This window comes from Cryptomeria japonica, chromosome 10 (assembly GCF_030272615.1).
Source record: "Cryptomeria japonica chromosome 10, Sugi_1.0, whole genome shotgun sequence".
Lineage (NCBI taxonomy): Eukaryota > Viridiplantae > Streptophyta > Pinopsida > Cupressales > Cupressaceae > Cryptomeria > Cryptomeria japonica.
The window spans coordinates 306,344,479-306,372,153 of record NC_081414.1 but is presented as its reverse complement, the minus strand read 5'-3'; positions in this window follow the sequence as shown (position 1 = coordinate 306,372,153).

The window sequence follows — 27,675 nt, the reverse complement described above, 5'->3', positions numbered from 1 at the left end:
ATAGCCTCGATCCATTTGGTAAAATATTCTGTAGCTATAATAATGAACTTGTGTCCATTTGCAGATGTTGGGTGAATCTTGCCGATAAGATCCAATCCCCACTGAGAAAAGGGCCATGGAGATATGACAGAATGAAGCTCTTGGGCTGGTGCATGAATATAATTTCCATGGATCTGGCACTTGTAGCACTTTTTAACAAAATCATGAACATCTTTTTCCAAAGTGGGCCAATAATACCCAGCACGAATCAACTTTTTGGCTAAGCTAAGACCATTGAAATGGCCCCCACATATACCATCATGAACCTCGTGTAAAGCCGTTTGTGCTTCATCAGAATCCAAACACCTGAGGAGGGTATGGTCAAAGGAACGGCGGTAAAGGGTGTCGGCGATGATGACATACTTGGTTGTCTGTCGGATAAAGGCTTGGCGTTGATTCGTGGAAAGGTTAGGTGGTAAGGTCTGGGATTTCAAATATTGATATATGTCATTGTACCATGGGGAGTTGGGACCAACAAGAACGCACATCACATCAGCTGTCGGAATGTCAAAAGAGGGGACCAGCAATTGTTCGACCAAGAATTCACACTTGTCCATATTATGAGGCATATTCAACATGGAAGCGATTGTAGCCATTGCATCTGCCGACTTGTTTTGCATTCTTGGCACTTGACTGAAATGGATAGCTGGGAATTTTGTCTTGAAGAAATCTACCATGTGCTTATAAGGAATAAGCTTTTCATCTTTTGTTTCGTAGTCATCATTCACTTGTCGGATGACTAATTGAGAATCTCCATAAACATGCAAATGCTTGACATTCCAGTGGACTACTACTCGGAGTCTTGTAACCAGTGCTTCATACTCTGCAATGTTATTGGTGTAGGGGAAAGTTATTCTGTAAGACTTTGGAATAGCATCACCTTAAGGGGTGACAAACAAGATGCCTGCTCCGGACCCAAACTTAGTATGGGACCCATCAAAGTATAACTTCCATTCAGTAGATGATGTGAAAGCAAAGACTGATTCATCTAGAAAATCAGTCAACATGGGATGATCGTCAGAAAGAGGAGCCTCTGCAAGTTGATTTGCTATGACTTGTCCTTTTATGGCCTTTTGCTCCATATACTCAATGTTAAATTCACTAAGAATCATGACCCATTTTTCTAGGTGACCTGTCAAAGCTACTCGGCTAAGCAAATATTTTAAGGGGTCAATTTTTGCAACCAACAATGTTTGGTGGCTTAGCATATAATGTCAGAGCTTTTGTGTTGCGAATACCACTGCTAAGCATGCCCTTTCAATAGTTGAATAATTTAGCTCATAACCAACCAGTGTCTGGCTAATATAATAAATAGCTCTTTCTTTGCCATTCTCATCTTGTTGAGCCAAGAGAACTCCTAATGTTGTTTCAGTTGCAAAGATATACAATAAAAAGGGCTTTCCTTCTATAGGAGGCATTAGAATAGGCGGTGATAGCAAATAGTCTTTGAGAGCTTGAAAAGCTGATTGACATTGCTCAGTCCATTTAAAAGCAACACCTTTGTGCAGTAGATATTGGAATGGATGACATTTGTTGGCCAACTGAGCTATGAAGTGACGAATTGACTGGAGCTTTCCTTGCAGACTTCTTAATTGCCGAAGGTTTGAAGGTGGAGGCATATCCATTATTGCTTTGACCTTGGCGGGGTCGACCTCAATGCCTCGGTGAGAAACAATGTATCTGAGTAATTTGCCAGCTATAACACCAAAGGCACACTTTTTTGGATTGAGCCTGAGTTTGTAGGTCTCCATTCTATCAAAGATTGGGCCCAAGATAGCGAGATGACTATCTCTGGTAACAGATTTGCATAACAAGTCATCAAAATAATCCTCCATCAAAGTATGCATGAAATCATGAAAAATTGTCATCATTGCTCTTTGATATGTTGCACCTGCATTTTTGAGACCGAAGGGCATCACATTCCAGCAATAGGTGCCCCAAGCACAGGTGAATGCGGTCTTATGTTGATCTTCAGGAGCAATGCGAATTTGGTTATAGCCGGAGAAACCATCCATTAATGAAAGCATCTCATATCTAGCCGTCATGTCCACTATGATGTCTATGTTTGGCAATGGAAAATCATCTTTAGGGCATGCTTTATTGAGATCCCTAAAATCTATGCAGATTCTGATGCCCCCAGTTACTTTGCTAACTGGCACTAAATTTGAAATCCAGTCTGCATAATCAATGGGTCTAATGAAGCCCACATCTAGCAATTTTTTTAATTCCACTTTGACCAGAAGAGCCACCTGAGGATGCATCTTTCTAAGTTTCTATTTGATAGGCTTGGCATCCACTTTTAGTGGCAAGTGATGAAGGACTAACTCTGGATCAAGGCCAGGCATATCTGCATAGGACCACGCAAAGCTGATCTTCTTCTCCAGAAAGAAATTGATAAAATCTATCTTCTCTTATTTTGATAGAGAAACAGCAAAATGAATGACCTTAGGGTTGTCAGGTGTACCCAAATTGATTTCCTCAGTCATCTCCACAAGCAGTGTTGATTTATCCTGAATTGATAGGGGTACGTCCACTCTTCCACCTTTGGGCGCCTCAGAAAGGTTTTCACCCGCAGGTACGTCTTTTATTTTTACTTTTGTATGATCAGAGAGTGCCTTACGGTTTTCACTCAAAGATCTATTCTTTTGATTTTTTTCTTTTTCTTTTTTTTTTTCATGACTGGAAGAGGGAGTTGACTCCCCAAAATATGCTGTGGAATCTAGGTTGATAGCAAAGCCTGCCTTATGATCGCCTTGTGGTATGCCTTCCCGTAGTCCCAAGAATTCTGCAATTGCTTCATCATTTTGAAAATAGTCCAATGTGAGCGGTTCTTGTTGGTCATGTTGGATAAGCTGGGGATAAATGAGGGGCATGTCATCATCGATTGTAAGGATAGAGAGGGCTGATATGGTAAAAATATGAACATCTGTAGTGTCACTATCCGAACTGCTTGTATCGGATTCGGAGCTTGGATCCCAAAATGTCTCTATCCAAGTGTGAGGATAGGTTTTAGGAAGAGGAGTTATTTCATGTTTGTCTTCCATAGGCAAGTTATTGGGGTCAATGAAGATATTGTCAAGGGCATAGGAGCTAGAAGAAAAAGAACTCCACTCCCATTCATTAGAATCAGTCTCGGGTCGAGTATCCTCAGGTGTTATTTCATCGTCAGAATCACACCCTTTTCGACACGTGGACATTTTGGTAGATGTGGATCCAATTCGTAACGGTACAAAACCTAACCCTAAAGTTGGGGGTCGCCTCTTGGGTATGACAGGTTCTAGCCTTCCATTGTTGTTCAGGCCTAAGCCACTGCAGCCATCATATCCTTTCTTTTGCAGCATGGTAAATCCTTTGCCATATCGTTCCACTAGCAATCTAACAGGTGGGGTCTCAATTGGATCTTTATAAATCCAATCTATGACATCGTCATCTACAGTTTCCTTGTCAAGTTCTCCCCATTTGGTAAATGTAGTAGGAGGCTGATATTGAATAATGACCTTAGGTTCCTTTTGCAATAAATGTGGTTTGCCATATGATTTTGGAGATATTGGCAAATTCCCGATGAGGAATGTCTGATCCATTGAATATTCTCCACACCCTTGGTCCTGTATCTTCAATTTTCCTTTGACAGCCTCTAACAATTGATTGGGATCCACATAGCTATGTGATTTGGCTTCTCTGTTGACTGGGACTTGCCTTTGAGGGGTATCCTTTAGAGTAGCACAAAATTGAAATGGATTAGGATCTCCAGGAATTGTTATCTCAGTTCCATTGTAAGGATATTTCAAACATTGATGATAGGTGGATGGAACTGCTTTCATTGCATGAATCCATGGACGGCCAAGGATCATATTATAAGGGAGATCAAGGTTGAGGACTTGCAGGAAAGTGTTTTCTGTCACTCAACCAACTCTGATAGGTAATGTAATTATCCCTTTGGATGGGCGCTCAGCATCATCATATGCTTTGATTGTTATTCTTTTAGAAGCATCAATCTCATTTTCTGTATACCCAAGGCCAATAACCACTCTCAAAGTACAAATATTAAGACCTGCTCTGCCATTTACCAAGACTCGTCGGATTTTGTAGTTATGAACAAAGACTTCAAGGTTTAAAGGATCATTGTGAGGGAGCTTGTCGGGTGAGATATCATTGTCAGAAAATGCGACATTTTGGGAAATGGCTAAATGTCCAATCCGGGCTTGAAACTGGTCAACATCAATATCTGTTGGAATAGTGGACTCAACTAAGGCTTTATCCAGGACTGGACGATGCATGGGAGACATTTTCAACAACTCTAGAATGGATATTTGTGCAGGTGTTTTTCCTAGATGATCCAAAAGATTATACTGACTTGCAGGAGTTGGTTTGGGAGGAGCTGCAGGAGCTCCTTTCAAGACTATTTTGGATCGACGAGTGGTGACCGCACAAGAAGGATCTTGTCCTTTTATTCTCAAGGTGGATACATACTCATTCGACACATGAAAACAATTAATAACATTGTGATAACCGGCATTTGCATAATTGGCCGTTTGAGCAAAGGTGGAAGAAGATGCTTTACCCTTGTCATGGTCAAGCAAAGGAGTTTTGAAAATGGTATGATCAGTGTTGGAGGTCGGATGGGGTGGATCTACCTCAATTACTCCTTTCTCTAATAAATCTTGAATCATATGTTTCAATTGGAAACATGAAGCAATTTTATGTCCTTTGGACAGATGATACTCACAGTATGCAATATCATTCCACCAATGCGGCTTTACCGCTGGTTCTGCCTTAATATCTGGTAGCTTGATAAATTTCACTTGTATTAATTGCTTCATTACTGATTCGATAGGCTCTCCTAATGGCATAAACTATCAAGGGGGCCCATCTCGCGATCGGAAGGGTTTGCGTTGTTGATTTTGTTGTTGGCCTTGTTGTTGATTATATTGTTGAGTATGTTGTTGTTGAGCATGTTGTTGATATTGCGGCTATTGAGCATTTTGTTGATATTGTGACTATTGAGTAACATTTCTCATTGGTGCTTGATTTTGTTCCATAGTTGACATGTTAGGAACACTCAATTTCTTGATTGTGAATGGGGGTTGATTTGCATTCACCGCTCTCGCATCAACAACACCATCATTAGTGACATTCTTGTTCTTATACCAAAATCTGTTTCTATCCCCTGAATAATTGGTATTGTCATTGTCTTTATTGAGCTTGATAATTCCTTTAGCTACCAGAGCTGTTTCAATGCTCATTCCCTTCTTAATAAGTTTCTCTATAGTACTGGAACTTTTCAACTTTAGCTCATACATCATTTCTGGGACCAAATTCTGGATAAACAGATTCACTTGTTGTTCTTCGAGTATATCAAGAGAAGAACGACTATACAAGCTTCGCCATCGTTGCAAGAAAGTCACTAATGATTCACCTTGCTTTTGTTTGGTATTGCATAAATCTGACATGGTCACATCACTGTCGATGTTGAACACAAAATGAGATAAAAACTTTTGAGCCAATTCAGACCAAGTCTTTATATTTCCTGGCAAATGTGAATACCAATCCACGGCTTGTCCCGTGAGACTTCGTGCAAATAAGCGCATTAAATACGTCTCTTCATAGCTTACCTCAGTACATGCCGCGAAAAATGCTCGAATGTGATCTTTTGGATTGCCATTCCCTTTATATTTCTCAAAATTAGGTGCCTCAAAATGCTTAGGGAATGAAGGCATGTATACACTCTTGTCAAATGGATTAGGACATAAATCTTGATCTGTATACAACTTCTTTGTTCCTTTAGTTTCTAATGCATCAACTTTTCGTTGCAACTTCTCAAGTTGTTGCGCAATTGTATCAGAATTTAGAGGTCCATCATTAATCCCAGTTGGTATCCTTTGTCGATACATCGCATTTTCAATCGGTTGTTGATACTCTAGAATGGCCGTTTGTGGTGTTTCCGGCATATAACGTTCTTGATACATCGCTTGTTGTTGCGGTTGTGCTATGCCTTGATATTGACCTTTTTGTTGTGCTTCTTGGAGCCTAGGTTGATATTGCAATTGAGTAGGTTGTTGATATTGCACAGGCGCCAATTGCAGTTGTAAAGTAGGATGGCTTGCTTGTCTTGGCACATATTGTGGCACATGTTGGTGTTGAGGCTGACGGATAGGAACTTGTTGACTTTGTGCCAATTGTCGTCGTGGTGTATATCCCATCATTTGTAAAAAAATTTGTTTAGGCACTTTTCATTGCTTCTCCTTAGGATGGGGTATAGAACTTGCATTAACTTGCTGTGTTGTTTGTCCAATCCATTGTGATGGTTGCAAATTTTTATTAACTTGTAATGGTGCCGAAGGCACTGCTATTTGTTGTCGAATGTGAAATTGTTGTTGTTGCACATTACTTGTTTGCACATTCGATTGTACCTTTTGTATATTACTCAATTGTTGCAACAATTGTTGTTGGTGCAAACCACTATCTGTAGCTCTTTGTGTTGCCATTATTGAAGGATTTGTCGCAATAGTATTCGGCAAAGATATTGAACTTAACGGAACATAAGAACTTTGTTGCATCATGGAATTATTTTGGACATTGGTGACATTAGGCATTCCAGTTGTGAAGCTTTCCTGCATCTTAGATTTTGATCCCACTTTATGCATGTAAGGAACCACTTCTTGTTGAGGGACAGCTGTGAATACTTGCATGCTCTTCATTTGATCTTGCGTCACAGGTGTTGTGTTGAATAGTGGATTATTTATCGTTTCAAATGGTGACTTTTGAGGAATAGTCACTGTCAATGCCTTTGAACCACGTTTACTCATCAAGGTAGGTTGAGTTGCTTGTTGTACACCTTCTTCATTTGGATGCAGGGAAAAACTTAACAACTCACCACCTTGTTGTTCTTGCACATTGATTTGGTCACTTGAAGATGTCACATTACTCATCATGTTAAGATACTTTTGTGAAAACATCTTAAAGACTTTGTTCAAGAACTTATCCATCTTTTTTGTTATCTTCGGATCTTGAAGGAACATGTCAACATCATCAGAAGTATCGGAATCGGATGAGGAATCTGGTTGGACATTTGGATTCATTTCTTGGTGAAAGCCTTGATCTGAACCAAATCCTTGTGAGAGGGTTGGTTCTTCATATAATGCTTGATTTTGAATGTCATGTTGCAGGTGTGGTTGATTGAAATTGAAAGGCGCACTTCCTCTTGGAGTTGGTGGAACACTCCCATGTCCTGGTTTCATAGGTACAAATACTGGTTCATATAATGGAGGTGGCCCAAGTTGAACTGTTCCATATGGTGGTAGAGATGTGTTTGAGGAACCTTCAATTTGTACTGTTTGACTGGTTTGAAACTGCGAATTTGCTATGTCGTCCATGGGTTGATACATTGGTTCGCCCATCTTTTTAGATCTTGATCTTGTCTCAACAGGCATGTCACTTGTGCAAATGCAATGTTTTTGGAATTTTCAAAGATAATGTATGATATGCAACTAAATGCAAACTATATAGACGAGCAATGCAATCTATGTTTTTGATTATTTTCGAAGATTTTGACAAACTTTTGAAATGCAAATCTAAGAGAGGGACCCTTAGGAAATTGGAATGATATCTAGACCTTAAAGGACAAAAGGACGTAAGTGACAAAAGGACAAATGACAAAGTCTCCCCTATATGCTTGGATACTAAGCTAGGTTTGACCAAATGATATTGATGACAAAAGGACAAAGGACTTGATAAGGTCTAGACTTCTTAACAATGACTTAGGGTTTTTTAAAGATTAGGATTACTCAAGTATGACAAAACCTAGTTTTGACACTATATGCAAAGGGACAATTACCATGCAAATGACCTTAATATGATATGATAATGACCTAAGCTTAATGAAGAGACCTAGGATAAGTAATGTATGACAATGATATAACTTTAATGCAAGAGGACATATGCAAATAGATGACTCTTATTGATATGCAAAGGAATATGACTTAGGTGAAATCTAACCTTGGTACTTGACAATGACTTTTGCAAAATGCAACCTATGATGAACTTAAATATAAGTGACATGCTTGTTGAGACAAGATTTTGAACAATATTTGACAACCATGTTTGAAGATAAGTTTTGAATCTTGATAAACTTTTGTTGGATGAGTGTCTCTTGTGTTTAAACTTATGTTGGATCAATTTGTTTTGCTTTTTGAAATGGGATGCAATTCAACTTTTGACAAGCAAAGAATACAAGATATTGCAACTTAGACTCAAGACAATCATGCTCATTTCCACATTTCTTATGGTAGGCAAAGACATTAGGTACTTGAGAGGTAGACTCATTATGAGATTCAAGGAGAATACATAGATGCTTGACCCCACGGGCTCCCCTCCATAGCACTCACTTCTCAGGGCAGCCAAGCATCAGTCCCCATGGAAATCTCCCCATGGCGAACTTAGTATCTCTTCCAAGTATCCGAATTTGTCCTTCTCAAGCAACTAGAAGGGTTTTTGGCCTCTAAAAACAAGGTATGTAGTAAGGATTTCTGTTAAGCGTTACTCCTTGATGTCACGCAAGTGTGATTGAGACATTAAGCCCATCAAGATAACAAACAAATGTAGTCATGCAAGCACGATTTAGACCAAGAGGCCCTACTTAGATGTTGATATGAGAAAGAGTCCAAGGGTCATCACTTCCCAAGTAACTGCAATTCCCACGTAACACTTCCTTCAAAGCTTTCGCTCATCGGGTATTTGTTTATAGTGAGTTAGAATGCCAAGGAATTCTAGCCATACTCACTTTGGGTCGTTCCCTTCTCACGATTATCACTTGCTTGCAAAAGCAAAGTGGTCGGGAAGGCAAGCCCTCTAAATGTGACACACAATCAACAACACAAGCATGGTATCGAAGATCTGGATTTCTGATCACCCTAAGAAGGATGAGAGCATACTCTCCTACTCCAATGTCATACTCAACAATCAAAGAAAACAAATTTTCATTCCAACCTATTTAGAAACCACTAGGTGCCTAAAAATTAAATGCAAACACAAAGTTTGATTGTTTCTCCAAGGCAACCTGCAAAAACCCAAGTTAGGAGTTTGATATGCTTATTCTTTGACTTTTGAATCTGCACAAAGCGTGTTAGTAGTTTGATTTATTGTCTTTGCCATGCGTATGCCAAGATTCTACACAGATAATTAGTACCAAAATCCAAAGCACAGAACACAGAATGCAAAAACACAACAAATTTCAAGTAAACACTGCATTTTTTACCTCTGTTCTGGACTTTACACAGGCGCAGAACCCATGACACAGGTGCAAAATGTAGGACACAAGCACAGAATGTCACCTACACAAGCGCAGAATGCTCAACATAGGCGCAGGTTGCTTCACACAGGCGCAGGAGTCTCCAGAATACCCTGCACGACCCTGTTTTTGGTTTTTTGGCCTGCAAAATCAACTTGAAAGCACTCAAAGACACAATAAAGAGGTTAGAAGGTTAGTGTTCATGTCGGGTTCACCAATTAATGTACGTTAGGAAATAGGAAATCATCACAAGCATATAAAACATAATAACTCAATCACAAATGCATTCATTGCAATGAATCTATCCTAAGACACACTCAATAGAGACATGAAAACAAAGCATACAAAACTAATGATTGTGCAAACCAGATGACGATTTGAATGCTCCTTCCATGCGGCTCCATTGTTCTTCTTTCCTCTCCAAATAGTTGTGGATCTCACCTACAAGTGCACACACAATTGAAAGCAAGTAGACGGGATTTTTGATCAAGAGTACTAGAAGCTTAGATTCGATAGCCTGATTATCAATTACCAATTAGCCTTGATTGATGAAGATCATCCAATTTATAGAAGAATTGGAGAGATGAAAAAATTAGCATGATAGTGATTCGAATGGAAATTCAAATTAAGAATAGCAAAATTATGACATGTCTATGACAAATTGCTATGCAAGGATTTATGACAAGAATTTATGACAAACTCTATGTCAAGAATTTATGACAATTTATGACAAATTTCTATGTCATTTCCATGAAAATAGGAGGAAATTGAAATTAGGAAAATAGAAAATTAAGAAATTAGAAAAATGAGGAATTAAGAAATTAGGAAATTTGATGGAAATTAGAAATTAGGTAAATTAATTAATAATTTGTCATTTAATAATAAATTCACAAAGAGGAATAATTAGCCAATTAAATGAACATTTAATTGTAATGAGAAGACTTAGGATAAATAAGTAATTTATTAATCCTAAAGGAAGAAAATGATAAGCAAGGTTAAATGACTAAATCACGAAACCCTAGAAGGTGAATTAGCAATGCGAGAATGACAATTAGGTCTTGATTAAAGATAATTAATGTCGATCATGATTTTGATTTAACAAAGGACCAATGTGATAAATGATTTGATTGATAAATGCGCCAATTGACGAGGAACAATGACAAATTGATCCAAATTGACATAATTGTGACAGACAATGATCGATAGCGAAATGATCGCAAAATGACAAAATTGACAAGAGGACAAGGATTGATGATAAATAGATTGCAAGATGACAAGCTTAAAAATGACCACGATCGATGAAAAATCGATCGCAAAATGACAAGATCGAACATGACAACGACCGATGACAAATCGATCGCAAAATGACAAGATTGAAAATGATAAAGATTGATGACAAATCGATAAGAGGACAAAACCCTAATTAGGATTGACGATGTCCAAAATGATAACAAATTAGCACGCACATTGATGCGATAGGAGAAAATCGATCAAAATCATGATTGGATAGTATTGTCGACAAGACCAAATTTGAAAGCGAGACAGAATGAAGAATGTAGAAGAATAACTCGATGCTCGCAAATGATAAAAACCAAGTGCGTGACATAGGAGAAATGTTAATGCGACAAAAAAACCTAAAATGAGGCAATGCGCAAATGTTAAAGTATGACTCTGCAAGCGTTGACCATTTTTAGGTGTCTATAGTTATAATAAAATATTATGAAAAATCATTGAAAGTACTAATGTGAAGATAGATGAACACTTTAGAGGAGAATCAAGATCTGAACCGACAATAGAATTGATTATAAATCAATTGACATAGATTGCAGCAGAATAGAATGAAGAACCAATCACACCGGCATCATGTGAGAACTCAACTGATTGAAGAACAACAGCCTGTGAATGGAAATCAAAAAAAACCCAGGTATGTAAGATTGAATCATTTAGAAAATCAGATAATTGGAAATAAAAATCAAGGTGTTATGACAAGAGGAAGATTGGCAAATGAAGAGGTATGTTTAATCTCTCAATTCGAACCAGCATCATTTGTTGAAGTATTTAAAGATAAACATTGGATCAAAACAATGGAAGAAGGGTTAGAATAGATTCAAAAGAATAATACTTGGACATTAGTTCCCCGACCTAAAGACAAAAATGTAATTAGAACTAAATGGGTATTTGGAAATAAACTGAATGAAGATGGTGAAGTAATAAGAAACAAAGAAATATTAGTTTGTAAAGTTTACTCTTCGAGAGAGGGAATTGATTATAGTGAAACCTTTGCACCGGTATCCAGAATTGAAGCTGCAAGACTATTTCTTGCATTTGCAACTCGCAAGAACTACAGGTTTTATCAGATGGATGTAAAATGTGCATTTTTTAATAGAGACCTTGAAGAAGAAGTTTACATTGAGCATCCTCATGGATTTTCATTAACAGATGATAAGGATATGGTTTGCAGATTAAGAAAATCTTTATATGGATTGAAGCAAGCTCCCACAACATGGTATGCTAGACTAGATAAATATCTTTTAAAGATAGGATACACAAAAGGTAATGCTGACAGTAATTTGTAATACAAAATTACCAATGATAACATTTTTATTATTGAAGTATTTGTGGATAATATCATTTTTGGAGGAGAAGAAGAGTTATGAAAAGATTTTGCTAATAAGATGAAGGAAGAATTTGAAATGTCTATGATTGGAGAGATAAATTTTTTTCTAGATTTGTAGATTTCTCAAACAGATAAAGGTATATTCATTTGTCAAACAAAATACTTCAAGGAACTTTTGAAGAAACTTGGAATGGAAAATGCTAAACCGGTAAGTACTCCTATGACTACAACTGATAAATTGACATTAAAGGATGATTCTGCACCTATAAATTACAAATGTATGACTGGACAGTTACTATATTTGACACAAACTAGACCTGATATAATGAATGTAGTATGTATTGTTTCAAGATTTAAAAGAAATCCTAAAGAAAATCAGGAAACTGTAGTAAAAAGGATTTTTCGATACCTACAAGGCACCACAAATCTTGGTTTATGATATCCTAAGGATAAAAATTTTGAGTTAGGTACATATACAGATGCAAATTGGGTAGGAGATGTGGATGACAAAAAGAGTACCACTAGTGGCATATTATTTCTTGGTAGAATATTAGTTTCATGGATCAGCAAGAAGATGACTTGTACATCATTATCTACAGAAGAAGCAAAATATGTTGCAACAACAACTAATTGCACTCAGGTATTATAGATCAATCAAATGTTGAAGGATATCAAGGTAAAATACAATGAACTGGTAGTTATTTACTATGATAACTCGACAACAATAGATATATCAAAGAATCTGGTATTTCACTCTAAAACAAAGCATATTTCTATTAAGTATAATTTTTTTTAAAAAAATGTTGAAGCAAATGAAGTGAGATTGGTTTATGTGAACACTTAAGAGAAAATTGTAGATACTTTTACAAAGCCTTTACCTAAGGAAACATTTGAATATCTTAGAGAGAAGCTTAGGTTAATCACCCATCAAGCTTTCCACGTCAAAATATTTGTGTCATGTGTTGTGGATGTTGTTTTTCTTTCTGTTTCATGCATTAAGTTGTACTGGTATTACTATAACTATTAATCTATTTTACTGGCACTGAGTTTTAAAGTTGGAGTAATCTATTTTATGTTGCATTTTATTGACAACTGATTCACCCCCCCTCCTCTCATTTTTCCTTCCCGGTGTCATGAATGGTGGAGCAATTAGTTGGATGAGCAAGCGACAATCTGTTTTGTCCACTGCAGAGGCAGAATACATGGTGACCATACAAGCTTGTAAAGAAGTTGTCTGGCTTAGGCGTTTGAGTTCAAATATTGGTTTTGATGCAGGGAAGGTTGAAATTTGGAGTGACAGTCAGAGTGCCATATGTTTGGCAAATAATCCTACTTTCCATGTTAGATCAAAGCATATTGACGTTCAGTATCACTTTGTTCGTGACATGGTGGAAGATGGAAAAGTTTATCTTAACAAGGTAGAAACTCTGGAAAATGTTGCAGACACCTTGATGAAACCTATGAGCACTCACAAGTTCAGGTGGTGTTCTAATTCTATGGGTCTTGATGCCCATGATTCTTACTAACATTTGAAATGGTAATCAGTCCAGTGAATTTATTATCAAGTGGGAGTTTGTTGGAAATATGTGCCTCGAATTAACTTGACTTGTGTTCAGACTGATCAGAGTAACCTATCCCGATGGAACAGCTGTCGGTGTGAATTTTTCTGATGGGAAAATGGAATCTTCTTCTTGTGATCAATTAACAGGTGATCAAGTTCAAGATGATCCAACGGTTATTGCTATACCGCGATGGGAAGACGATCAAAATTTATTCCATGTGGCTTGGCGATAAAGCACATGAAAAAAAGAAGCAAGTTAAAGACCATGTAGGTTGAAGGTGAATCAACGACTGTCGCTATCCACATGATGGAGATGCACAAACATTATCCATCGTGGCTTGGTGACCAAGTGGTGGGGTTCGACAAGTTAGCAGCTCAAGAGAGTTAACGAGTGAGCAAGTCGGGGATGATCAGACGATTGTCTCTATACCGCTATGGTGAGATGCATGAAGGTTATACTCTGCAACTTGGTGACCAAGGTGGGGCCCGACAAGAGAGCTTCATTCTGAGCAGTCAGTGAGGCCATGCTAAGGTGGCAGGGTAGGGACCCCGAAGCCAATCAAGTGGTGCCATGTGGCAGAGCACAGAAAGAGATCAAGGATGATCGGATGATCGAGATAGCTGTTTGGTTGTCTTGTCGATGACCTGATGGAATTGCCTTCAATGATCGAGGTATTATTGGAGATTGGGAGAACTGGTTGTTTGTTGCATTGATACCTGATGAGGTCGCCTTAGGCGATCGGGTTGATATCGGTTCCAAAAGATAAACACTTGAACACTGAAGATGGTCTTGTTGGTGTATATGAATACGAACCAACCCGACTTCCTGGTGCATGTGGGATATTGTGTTTCTCATCAATGCAAACCAACGCAGACAGTTAGACTTCAAACCATTGCTATAGTTGCTTAGATTAACTATAGATAATCTGATATATGTAGCCATTGGATAACTATGATAGAGAGACAGATTATCATATTCCAATTATAGTATCCAGTTCGTGAGAATCTGAGAACGAATACCTGTATTTGCAGACTGAAACTTTATTGTAAATTCATTTACTTCAAATAAAGTGTTTCAACTATTGGTGGTGGGTTTTTTCTTGAAAGGGTTTTCCCACGTAATTCTTGGTATTCTATCTTTGTGTTGATTCTATGTGTTTTGTCTATGTTATTCTTAACATTCTGTAAAAGTTTTAAATTGCATTCTTGCATGATCTTCTCTATTAATTGACATTAAGAAGGCATTTCTGCACTGTTCTTTCCTTACAAGTGGTATTAGAGCTTGGCCCATTTTTTAATCCTTGTTGGGCAGGGTTAGTTTTTTGTGTCATTTCTCTTTCAGTGGGAGTCTTGCAGAGTGTCTACCTATTTGTTTTATAGGTTAAGATGGTGAGCACCTCAGGGCGCATAGCCATGGAGAAGTTTAATGGTTCTTGTTTCAAACTATGGAAACTCAAGATGGAAGATTTGTTGGTTGACCGAGACCTTTGGATTGTGATGTCCGCACAAAAACCTATAGGCATGAAGCAAGAGGATTGGGAATTAGCCGACTGGAAGGCAAGGGGTCTAATCAAGCTATGTCTTGCTGATTGTGTTTTGTTAAACATCCATGAAGAGAAAACTACAAATCTTATTTGAAATAAGTTGAGAGATATTTATCAAGGCAAGTCCTTGGTGAATAAACTTTTCTTGAGGAAGAAGTTGTACTCTCTGAAGATGGATGCAGGAAAACCATTGGTGGACCACTTGAATTCATTCAACATGGTTCTTCCACAGTTAACTTTTGTGGGTGTGTCCATTCAGGAAGAAGAATGTTGCATGCTACTATTATGTTCATTGCCTGACTCTTGGGATCACTTAGTGATGCTATCGGTAGTACTACAACCTAGTTCAAGATGGATACTGTGGTTAATACACTTTTGTCAGAAGAAATGAGAAAGAAGTATTCTAAGGTGACAAAGGATGTACTCTCTGTTCGAGGTAGACCAAAGGAAAAAGATAAGAAGAAAGGAAAGAAGTACAAGTCCAAGTCTCAAGAGAGATCAAAATATCTAGGCAAGAAGTCAAAGGTGAAGTGCTGGAACTGTGGGCAAAAAGGGCATATCTGAAAGGATTGCAAGGAGGAGAAGAAAAAGAAGAAGTATTCTGACATTGAATCTTCTCAGAGTGATGTAGATGCATTTATAGAAGCCCTAGTAGTGCCTACCTTAGATGACACCTAGTTAGTAGATTCTGGTGCATCTTTTTACATGACCTCCCATAACGATTAGTTCTCGAAGTATGAACTGTATGTTGGTGGAAAGGTATACTTGGCTAGTGATTCTATGTTGGAGATTGTAGGGAGAGGTAGAATTAAAATTCAATTCCCAGATGGTAGAGTGAAGGGGATCAATGGAGTTCTTCATATACCAGGTTTGGTAAGAAACCTTCTCTCTGTAAGTAAACTTAATGATGTTGGAGTACAAGCTACATTTGTATCTAGTGGTTGCAAGATGACTAGGGGTTCCATTGTATTGGCAAAGAGTGATCGCATTGGTACACTGTATAGGTTAAATGTTGAACCTCTATGTTGTAATGTAACCTCTGAAAATTCTATTGAGACAACTGTAATGATGGAGAATTCTAATTCAATTGAAGCTAAACTTCCTACTGAGAAAAAAATACTTTGGCATAATAGGTTAGGCCACATAGGTGAAAAAGGTTTAAAATATTTGAAGAATAAGAATCTGGTTGAAGGTCTGGATGATTGTAGTTTTGAGTTTGATTTCCTACAAACACTACATCTTTGGAAAGCATAACCATGTTCAGTTTGATTCCAGTTTGCATAAGTCTTATGACATTCTAGATTATGTTCACTTTGATGTGTTTGTTCTAGTGGATGTTCCTTCTCTATCTGAAGTGTTTAGTCGGTTTAAGGAGTTTAAGAACCTTGTTGAAAATCAGATTGGGAGAAGGATTAAATGTTTAAGAATAGACAATGGTGGTGAATACTGTAGTACAAATTTTGACAAGTACTGTGTTGATCATGGAATTAAGAGACATAATACCATACCTTACACTCCACAACAAAATGGAGTTGCTAAAAGGTTGAATCGGTCTCTAATAGAGAAAGCAAGAAGCATGTTGAGTGAAGCTGGGCTGGAACAAAAATTCTGGGCTGAAGCAGCTGCTATAGCATGTTACCTACTGAATCACTCTCCTACTTCAGCATTGGTTGACAAAACACCTATGGAAGCATGGTATGGTAGGAAACCTTCTTTAAGGCAGCTTCGTGTTTTTGGTGTAGAGGAATATGCTCATGTGCTTGATATTGATAGATCTAAGTTGGATTAAAAAGTTGTGAAATGTATCTTCATTGGCTATGGAGTTGGTGTGAAAGGATACAAACTTTGGAATCTAGTGAATAGAAAGGTTATGTACAAGAGAAGTGTGATATTTCATGAGCTGAAACCTATGTCACCAGATCACAACATAGGAAAGCAAGGAGAAGCCAAGGTTGAAATTCCTCTAGGTAAGGAAGAATCTCCAAAGATACCTGAAGATGAGGAGAGTTCAAGTAGTTCAAGTAGTTCTGAAGAAGAACATGATGATGAGCCTCCTATTGAACCTCAAGAAGCCTCAACACTAGAGTTGAGAAGATCTACTCGAGAGGGGCGGGAACCTGATACGTATACACCTAATAAGTATAGTCACTCTATGTTGAATGTTAATTGTGCTTATGCTTTACTTGCAGATACTGATGAGCCTAGGATTGTCAAAGAAGTTATTAAGTTGTCTGATTTAGATTCCTGTTTGGAAGCCATGAATGATGAAATGTCATCATTGGATAAAAATGGAACTTTGGATTTGGTGCCATTGCCTAAAGGTAGAAATCCTATAGGCTACTAGTGGGTATTCAAAAAGAAGTATGGTCCAGATCGTAGCATTGATAAGAATAAAGCAAGATTGGTTGCAAAGGGGTATTCTTAAAAGGAAGGTATTGACTATGGAGTGATCTTTTCTCCTGTGGCTAAGCTGACATCTATCAGATCTCTCTTGTCACTTGCAACAACATATGATTGGGAGATTGAGCAGATGGATGTGAAGACAATGTTTCTTCATGGTAATCTTGAAGAAGAGATTTATATGTCTCAGCCTGAACACTTTGTGGAAAAAGGTAAAGAACATTTGGTATGCAAACTCAAGAAGTCTCTGTATGGTTTGAAACAGTCTCCCAGAATGTGGTATCAAAAGTATGATACATTTTGTTTTTTCCTTGGGATTTGTGAGATCAAAAGATGATCATTATCTTTACTACAAAACTAAAGGCAATAGGATTCTTATCATAGCTTTGTATGTAGACAACATGTTGTTCATAGGAAATACAAAAGCTATGATCTCAGTTATCTATGAAATTTGAAATGAAGGACTTAGGAGAAGAAAATTACATTCTAGGAATGGGGATCAAAAGGAATAGATCTAAGAGAAAAATTTGGCTCAGGTAGAGAATGTATATAACCAATGTTCTTGACAGGTTTCATATTTCTGACTGTAAAACATAGGTTGTTCCCATCTTGCAGGGAACTAAGTTAACTATGCATGACAGTCTTAAATCTCCTAAAGAGATTGTTGACATGAAGAAAATCCCTTATGCAAGTGTTATTAGCTGCTTGATGTATGTTATAGTTTGTACAAGAATAGACATTGCCCAACTAGTGGGAGTACTTAGCAGGTTTATGTCGAATCCAGGAAGGCTACATTGGAATGTTGTAAAGAGGGTGTTTAGATATCTGAAGGGAACTTCAGATTTTGCTTTGTGCTATCATGGTCATTCTAATGATTCAAAGATAAATCTTAGTGTATGTGGTTTTGTGTATTCTCATTGGGCAGGAGACATAGACAGCATAAGATCCACTAGTGGATATGTTTTTGTCATGAATGGTGGAGCAATTAGTTGGATGAGCAAGCGGAAATCTATAGTCACTTTGTCCACTATAGAGGCAGAATACATGGAAACCACACATGCTTGTAAAGGATTTGTCTTGCTTAGGCGTTTGAGTTCAAATATTGGTTTTGATGTAGGGTAGGTTGAAATTTGGAGTGATAGTCAAAGTGCGATATGTTTGGTGAAGAATCCTACTTTCCATGCCAGATCAAAGCATATTGATTTTCAGTATAACTTTGTTCGTGACATGGTGGAAGATGGAAAAGTTTATCTTAACAAAGTAGACACTCTGGAAAATGTTGTAGATGCCTTGATGAAATCTGTGAGCACTCACAAGTTCAGGTGGTGTTCTAATTTTATGGGTCTGATACCCATGATTCTCAGTAACATCTAAAATGGTAATCGATCTAGTGAATTCCTCGTCAAGTGGGAGTTTGTTGGAAATATTTACCTCGAATTAACTTGACTTGTGTTCAGACTGATTGGAGTAACCTATCCCGATGGAACAACTATCGATGTGAATTTTTCCAATGGGAAAATGGAATCTTCTTCCTATGATCGGTTAACTGGTGATAAAGTTCAAGATGATCTAACAGTTGTCGCTATACCATGATGGGAAGATGATCGAAAGTTATTCCCTGTGGCTTTGCGACAAAGCACGTGAAGAAAAGAAGCAAGTTAAAGACCATGCAAGTTGAAGATGAATCAATGAATGTCACTATACTGCATGATGGAGACACATGAAAGTTATCCATCGTGGCTTGGCGACCAAGTGGTGGGGCTCGACAAGTTAGCAGCTCAGGCAAGGTAACGAGTGAGAAAGTCTGGGATGATCGGACGATTGTCGCTATACTGCTATGGAGAGATGCACAAAGGTTATCCTCTATGACTTGGTCACCAAGGTGGGGCCTGAAAAGAGAGCTTTATTCTAGGTGGTTAGTGAGGCCATGCTAAGGTGGTAGGGTAGGGACCCCAGAGCTAATCAGGGGGTGCCACGTGGTGGAGTGCAGAACGAAATCAAGAAAGGCTGGATGATCGGGATAGCTGTTTGGTTGTCTTGCTGATGACCTGATGGAATTGCCTTCAGTGATTGGGGTATTATTGGAGATCGCGAGAACTGGTTGTTTGCTACACCGATACCTAATGAGGTCTCCTTCAGTGATTGGGTTGATATTGGTTCCAAAAGATAAACACTTGAACACTGAAGATGGTCTTGTTGGTGTATATGAATACGAACCAACCTAACTTCCTGGTGCATGTGGGATCTTGTGTTTCTCATGAATGTAGACCGACGCAGATGGTTAGACTTCAAATTGTTGGTGCAGTTGCTCAGATGAACTATCGACAATTTGATATATGTAGCCATTGGATAACTATGGTAGAGAGATAGATTATCATATGCTCAATTTAGTGTCCAGTTCGTGAGAATCTAAGAATGAATACCTATATTTGTAGACTAAAACTTTATTGTAAATTCATTTACTGGAAATAAAGTGTTTCCACTATTGGTGGTGGTTTTTTTCCCGAATGGGTTTTCCCACATAATTCTTGGTGTTTTGTCTCTACATTGATTCTATGTGTTTTATCTATGTTATTCTTAACGTTCTGTAAAAGTTTTAAACTACATTCTTGCATGATCTTTCCTGTTAATTGACATTAGGAAGGCTTTTTCACACTGTGATTTCCTTACACTCTCTATTCCTCAGGTACAATGTCATGGTACAGCTATCGATAATAAAAAGCCTCATGTGCAATGTAATAGAGTCTTTCAGACTATCTGCGTGCATTGGTACCTGGAGAAAAATGTTGATCATAGGAAGCCTGAATCATCTGTGACCATCTAATTGCCTCATCTCTCTCCCTCTAGAGACAATCTCTCTAGGTCTATAATTCACCATAGTCTCTATGGAATGCCTCCCATTCAGCATCTCATCATTGCCTGTCTGGCAACCTTGTCCTCTAGACTCTGAATCCACGCTCTACAAATCTATGGATCGACATCATGTCCATTACCACCCTGTCCTCCCCCCTCTATAGTAGACACATCCTCTAGCTCTGACATATTATCTGTAGCATCCTAAAATTGCGACACTTGCAATTTCGACCGCATTTGGGTCTTCATGATGGCAACGCAACACTGAACCTGAATGGAGACCCCGAAACTTGTCCACAACATCAAAACTGCATTTTTCCAGCACCCTGCCTGATCCCTCCTTGCACCCTACTGTCCTGGGAGGTGGGACCAGAGTGCCCAGCGCCCTGGTCCTTCAGGACTAGGCCGCCCAGCGCCCTGGTCCCCTAGGACCATGGCGCCCAGCGCCCTGGTCCCTGGCCCTATTTTGGGCCCGGTCTCCTATGGGACTTCGGGTCTTTTTGTTTGCAAATTGGAAAATAACATTTCCTGGTCGGCTTAAGGTCGGGAAAATCAGTCTATCAACCCTAATTGGCAAGTATATAAACTACATTTTCCTCTCTCATTTGGAGAGAGGTGAAAAAGGTGGAAACGATACTCAAACATTCAAACATTCAAACATTCAAGCATTCAAGCATTCAAGCATTCCTTCAAGCAATTGATCATTCTAAGTCTCCATCCAAGGCTAAGTGTTGCATTCAAGACAAGGATTCAACCATTGAAGAGGAGATCACATGCTACAACATACAACATACAACAAACAACAACATCTATACCTTCGCATATAAGGATACAAACATCCTTACAACAAGGTACTAGTACTTGTTTTACATTACAGCCATTTACATTTACAACATTTCTCATTTCTTGGTTAATTCCAAATACGAGGTTTGACCTAAGGGCAAACCCCTAATCCCTAACCCCCCAATCATCTTCACTTTTCTGTGTGTAGGTTGCAGGTACGCAGCTGAAATTGAAGATCTGGAATCCTTGTGCAGAGACGAACAGATCCCCCTTCGTTTCGCGGATTTTTTGGAGGACCGTGTGCACGCCGGGCACCATCGTCCTGTCAACTTTTGCTCAAATTTGCAGGACAGCACCGTCTCGACATTTTACTGCTAATTCCAAGTCCGCAGCTTCATCCTATATGCCTATCTCAGTTTATAAACGAATCTTTCTCACTTTCTATGTATTCCTAGCTTAATCATTCTATCTACATTCTTTACAAAAGAGGGTTGCCTTGCTATCTTAACCCTTGAAACTCATATAGAATCCAATCTTGCATTGCGTTGGATTGGATCTTGTGGGTTTCAACCCCTCTTTTGAATGTAAAGTCCCTCCTAAGTGAAAACCATCGACCCTAGTGAATCTCCCTTCTCTCTCCTCGGAGTTGGGGAGGGGAGAACGACTAGGGTTCGATTTTTCCGCTTTACATTTTGGTGAACCCGACGTGAACATCCTTTCTGATCATTCTGTTGGGACTGATTAAAATTGAGTCAAGTTTAGAGGCCCAATCCAAAAATTTGCTCTGCATACCTAAACGAGTCAGTTTGAAGGGCCTAGTTTGCGAGAGGGTAAAATGGGGCCAGTTGATTTTCAGAGGGTAAGGCTTGGGATTCATGTCCCACACCTTTCATTTGGCCTATTTAGTGATGTGAAACTTTCAGAATTCAATTTGGATAAGTTTACTAGGTACCCATTTCGAGGGGTGAGCTAAAAGTGCATTCTAGGCACAACTACAAATTTTATTAAGTAGCCTACTTTGGGTGTTTATATCTTTTGCCCTGTTGATCGTCATGGAGAAATTCAAAATGGATTCAATTGTATGCATAAATATGAGTCAGCCTGCAAAATTTCAAGTCCTAATGAATCTGTTTGCTCAATTTTCAAAGCTCAATCCGTTTGTAGTTTGTGATGTTTGCACAAGTGTAAAAATGTCCTGGTGAGCGTCATGTCAGAATGTTTGTTCCGGGCTAATGTTGGTATAAATGGTGAGCTACATTTCAAATTTCAAGCTTTTATCAATCCGTTTGATCGGTTTTCAAAAGGACTCATTTTTCTATCAAATTCAGTTATCCGCACTTCCAGTGTTAGATCAGTTAATGTAGCCGTTTTGGTGAGTGTGCCGTTTGCATCCTGTCAGTCTGGTGATCGAACTAAGAATCCAAAGTTTTAGTATGTACTTAAAGGTACCTGTGTTCCAAATTTGAGGGCCTACGGAGGTCGTTTGATATTTTTGAGAAAGGCATCATGTGTTGCCAGAACATTGACTTCATCAAGTCCGCAGTGTCGACAAAGCCAGTTGGCCGTTTTCGGAAATTAATATCTCTTTTCTCGGGACTCGTCTTGAGAAACTATTTGGTAGATGTCATCCTTGTATATCAAAGTACATGCCTGTCAGATGGCGAGCTCCAGAAAGGTGTTTTGACAGGTTTGAAAATTACGTCTTCGCGATTAAATGCGAAAATTGTGGCGTAATTGCCTGAAAGATGTAAAATGCAATTTTATGATCCGAAAATGGTGCCGATCGATTCCAGAGGTGTGTTTGAGGTCCGTGAAGCATTCCAGGGGTTAGTTGCTTGGAAACAAATTTTTTTTTTAGTCGGACCCACTTTGGGGCCCGACCTGGCTCATGCCCGCGGATTGATTTTATTGGCGACTTTGTTAAATAAAAGATTTCAGAATATCTAAATGGTTGTTCATTGGTAAATGAAGTGTATGGGGTAGTCTTTCCAAAGGATTTTAAATTTTTCAAAAGGAGAAAAGGCTATTTGATCCTCAAGATGAGGTCCTTCAGAGGCAGAACATTTTGTGTTATTATATCATGCATGGATCTGTGGGTTTTGCTATGGGTGCTCTGTCAAGGTTTGCTCTTATTAAATTGTGGAATATTTGTATTCCTTCTTCATGTCCTTTATGCTATATTTATAAGGCTCCTTGGCATAAAGACTTCCATGTCACTTCCTGGATGGCTGGAGAGGGCTCTCTAAAGAGCTTGCTTATGCATGTGGCATTTTCTGCCTGGTAAAAGAATTGTTGGAAGTATGCAAACAAATCCAGATGCTGTCCAAAAATCATATGGAACCAATCTGGCTGAATAGAGAATTCATGAAAACACATACAATTTAGATCCTCCCTGGTGTGGCATGTAGCTGGTAAAAGGAGTTTTAAAAAACAAAAAATGAAACTTCCAGCCAATAGCAATTTCAAATGGCAGGCATAAGGCCCACAATAATTTTATTTTGTCTTCATTGCTGTGGTGTGAAAAGGGCATTAAACTGCAGAAAGAAAATGTTAGTGTTCCCCCCTGCTGCATGGAAGTGGCAACAATAAAGAACAACCATTGCAGTAGAAAATCCATTTACCAAAAAACAGGCATTCTATGATTTGTTAAACAATAAACTGGAGCACAAGTCACATAAATATCCTAACAATGTTGGATGTAATTCATTCCAAAATCATCCACCCAACATTTCATACAAATAACTCAGCAATGTAAGGTTTAGATTCATTCCAGAGATATCCAAACTTGTTATATAAAACCAATTGCTAAAGATGGCTGCTAAATAAGCAATGCCTGTAATAAGAGACATGTCTAGGTGCATCTGCCTCCACAACGAAACTCCAAATGGCTAAATGCAGCTTCTGCGAATGTAAATGTGCGTGGGATTAATGGAGATGCAAGTTAAAATAAAGTCTCTGTTAGCTGATAACAGCAACAGCAAGCAACCAAAACAAAGGAAATTTCCTCCCCTACGTGGAAAATGAAGGAGGAATCTCAGAAGATTTTAATCAAATGCAAAAAAAAAAGCCATTAAAGTTGCAGGCAAGGCTCCAAAACGCAGCTACAGGCAAAATAGCATTATCCCACATGCACTGGGAAGTAGTTCTTTTTAATGTTTATATGCAAAAGCGCACAGTAACATAATGTCTAAGCCTTAAAGGCTTTTGACACAAGGTGCCCATCGGCGCCCAAGGTGGGCCCACGCGCGAGCACGTTTCTCGAGGCGATGGAGGAGTTAACTGGATGAAGACAAAGTGGACCCCACATAGGCACGCTTCCCGAGGCAGACAGGCAAAATTTTGTAGACGACGGCCAGGTTAACGAGCGAGCAAGTTCGAGAGAGATCAACGGCTCGCGCTATTTCGCGAAGGAAGATGCACGAAGTTTAAACCCCGTGAAATAGCGAGAGTGAATGAGAGTCGTCCACGTGGCACATAGGTGGTGGGTACAGTCAGTGCTCCAGCAAGTGAGTCCCGGTGAGGTGGCACCCAGTGGCGATGACATGGCATACGAGTAAGCAGTCCAGTGGCGATGACGTGGCAGTCAAGTGGCAGAAGATGAGGTGTCATCCCAGGTGGCACCCAGTAGACCCCATCAGCCAATCAGACCCCGCCACGTGGCAAGACGTCAGAGCACATATGGAGGTGAAAAATTTAAAATTAAAATTGTTTATTATATAGTTTAGACTATATTAATAAATGAAAAATTTAAATGTTTGAGCACATTGGGGAATTAATTCGCCTAGGACTCAATTTTTGGCCAAGGTATAAAGTGTTATATATTTTTGGAAAGCTCTCGGAGCGAGGAATCCGATTATGAAGTTAATTTGGACAAATGTGGGATATTTTAGAAGCAGTTTTCACGGGAACAAAATTCAGTTAGAGAGAAGAGACACTTGGCAATTTTCAGTTGTGGATTTGTTTTTCTTCCCTCCTCTTTTTATTCCCCATTCTTCTCAGTTGTAAGGGTTCCAGAACTCTGTGAGGAAGTGCTCCAGTTTTCATGGCTTCCATTTTCTGAAATTCTTGACCCAAACTTGTAAAGTTCTATGGATCTACTCAGGGTATAGAGGCTACATTGCAGGATGACAGATTGTTTTCTAGTTGCAGGTCTTACTTGTGTCAGGCATGAGTAAATTTCCCATGATATTGTCTCTGTGATATGTTTTTTCATTATTATGAATTCAATCCTCAAGGAGGATGAAATTTGTCATCTCAAAGAGATTGTGTGACTGTTGTAGGTATCCTTCAAGGAAGGTTTTAAATTCTATAGTCAGTCATAAATGATGAAATATATTTCCAGATCTGATAAAATTGTGAATGAATCAAATAGTGCATTAATATAAGGTATTGATGCATGAATATCTTGTTTAAGGAAAATAAGCTTGGATCTATTATTCATATTTGTAGTTATGTCTGTGACTCTGTTGCCTAATGAACAAGGCATTGGTCTTGCAAGTTTGGGGATGTTTTCAGATATACATTTTAGAAGATAAATCTATTTTCCCTTCATGTTTAGGGGTGTTTGTGTTCCATTCTTTCCAAGCTCTGTTTCATCCTATTGTTTATACAGATCTAGCCAATCTGTAATGTTCCCTAACCTGTTGAGCTTGTGAAATGATCTATCTGCTTAATGTTGATGCAGTTATGTGTCTGTAATTGTTGTATTTAGTGCATCAAAAGGGTGTCCCCCCCTAGGTCTAGCAGAACCTGAAGTGCAGGAGGATCAATTAGGGTCCTATGTTATGTTGTCCAAGCCCTGATGTGTTTTGTAGACTGAAATTGGCCATTTCATAGAAAGATTTGCAGGTGCTCTTGGGTTATCACTTTTGGTGAACAACAAAAATGGCGACTCTGTTGGGGAATAAATGGATGTAAATACTTGATTGATATGGTTAGAGGTTGAATGTGTTCCTAGTCCTGTCAATTTCATATCCAGCCAGTCTGTCCATGGTGTATGCACAGAGTGTAAGTTGGTTTCATGGTGAAGAAAATGCTCCTTGTTCTGGATCTGCATAGTTATGTGTGTTACATGTCATATTTTATGAAGGAGTAACAGTGAATGCATGGTTGAAAGTTGCGAGAAGTTCTCTCAGCTGTGTGTGAAATTTTTTCCCAATTCCTTATTGGGTGGCAACTCTGTGGTTCATACCAGTGTTAAATAACCTGGAAGAGTGTTTATTGCAGCGAGATTGAAGGAGAAACAAAGAATTGGAATATGTGTTGAATGGTGTTCTGCTGTTCAAAATATCCTCTGTGCAAGAGGTGGCGACTCTGTGATAAAAGACCGTGCCAAAGGTGAAGTGAATTTTCCGATCTATAAGTTTTATAGCTGCAAATATCCAAGTATTTTCAAAGGATTTAAATGCAAGACATCTCTTCTGAAAGTTTGATTGTATAATGTAGTTTTCCCATTTAGTGAACAGCACTAGTTTAGAGGGAAAGAGAGAATTTCAAAATCCATTTGCATATTCATGCTGCTAAAATATTCAGTGTATGTTATCCTCCGTAGTGTGCAAATGTGGAAGAACTTTATGACAAGCAATGTTAAGGAATAGATCAGTATAAGGATACTTGCTTGATGTTTTTTACTCCAGATTGTATAATCATTTGTGGGAGTAGGAAAAAATGAATAGTGAAGTTTTTCAACCTTGTGTACTTCCACATAAAGCCATGCCCAGTAAACCAGAACAACCATATAATAGGAGAAGTTTCATCATGAACCATTATGCTGCTCTAAATTTCAGAGATATTCCGGGTTACCCAAATCCCATGCCCACAGAAATTAGAAAGTATTTGCCAATTTTCAGTGGGAAGAAATCAGAATCAGCATGTCAACATGTTAAAAGATTTTCAGATTTGATAGAAGAGTTTGAAATTCGCCAAGAAGATGTATGCATGAAATTGTTTATTCAGTCATTGAAAGAAGATGCAAGAGATTGGTTCTCTTTTCTGCCAGTGAATTCTATTACCTCATGGGAGGAATTGGTTTCAGATTTCATGGATCAATTCGATGAGAAGGTGAGTGATTCCGACTTGTTGAAAGAATTCACCCATATACAAATCAGGGATGATGAATTGGTACCAACATTCAATATCCGATTTTCACAAGCTTTGTCCAAAATTTCCAGAAAGTATAAACTTGATGATAAAGTATGTCTGGATATTTATATGAGTGCTTTTGGTAAGAAGATGGGTTTCCTATTGAAGAACAAAGAACCTAAGACTTTGTATGAAGCCTTTAACACAGCTAGGGACATTGAAAATAATTTGAAATTCGGGATAGCCAAGAGATCTGTGTCTGCTATAGTCTCTTATCAAAATGCCTTCAATGGCGAAATACCATGTGAAGCTCAACCAATCATTCCTTGTTCAGGTACATCCAGCTCCGCAGTTCCGAATGGTCTCGTTGATGCATGTGCTTCAAATTTGAATGAGAGTCAAGATCCTCCACTGTTAATGTCGGTCTCTTCTCACAGTGATGATGGAATGATTAGTGTGCAATGTTGTGATAATGTTGATGCGAAGATTGATATATACAAGGGATATGTAC